This window comes from Dipodomys ordii, unplaced genomic scaffold (genome assembly GCF_000151885.1).
Source record: "Dipodomys ordii isolate 6190 unplaced genomic scaffold, Dord_2.0 Scaffold13, whole genome shotgun sequence".
Lineage (NCBI taxonomy): Eukaryota > Metazoa > Chordata > Mammalia > Rodentia > Heteromyidae > Dipodomys > Dipodomys ordii.
Window position 1 is genome coordinate 17238289 of NW_012267229.1, and position 503 is coordinate 17238791.

Below are 503 nucleotides of genomic sequence, written 5' to 3' on the forward strand. Positions count from 1 at the left end.
CTTTTTGCTTATGTGGTGCTGAGGAATCAAACCCAGGGCCTCAGGCATGCAAGGCAAGCGCTCTACCACTGAGCCACCTTCCCAGCCCCTGTCCTTGGTTCTGTTTATGTGATATATTATGATTATTTCACATACATCCTCGCCTTCCTGGAATGAAACTAAGTTGATCATGGTATATGATCATTTCATTATGTTGGCTCACATAGTCATTCCAATGCCTTGAAATAATCTTCTTTATATGTCAAAATAATTAAACTTATTTATATATTGTCATTTAAAAAATTGAGGTGAAATTCATTTAACCTTTTTTTTTTTTTTTTTTGGTTGGCTGTGGGGCTTGAACTCTAGGCCTGGGCGCTGTCCCTTAGCTCTTCAGCTCAAGGCGAGCGCTCTACCACTTGAGCTAAGGCGCCACTTCTGGTTTTCTGGTGGTTTATTGGAGATAGGAGTCTCACGGTCTCTCCTGCCCGGGCTGGCTTTGAACCGAGATCCTCAGATCTCAG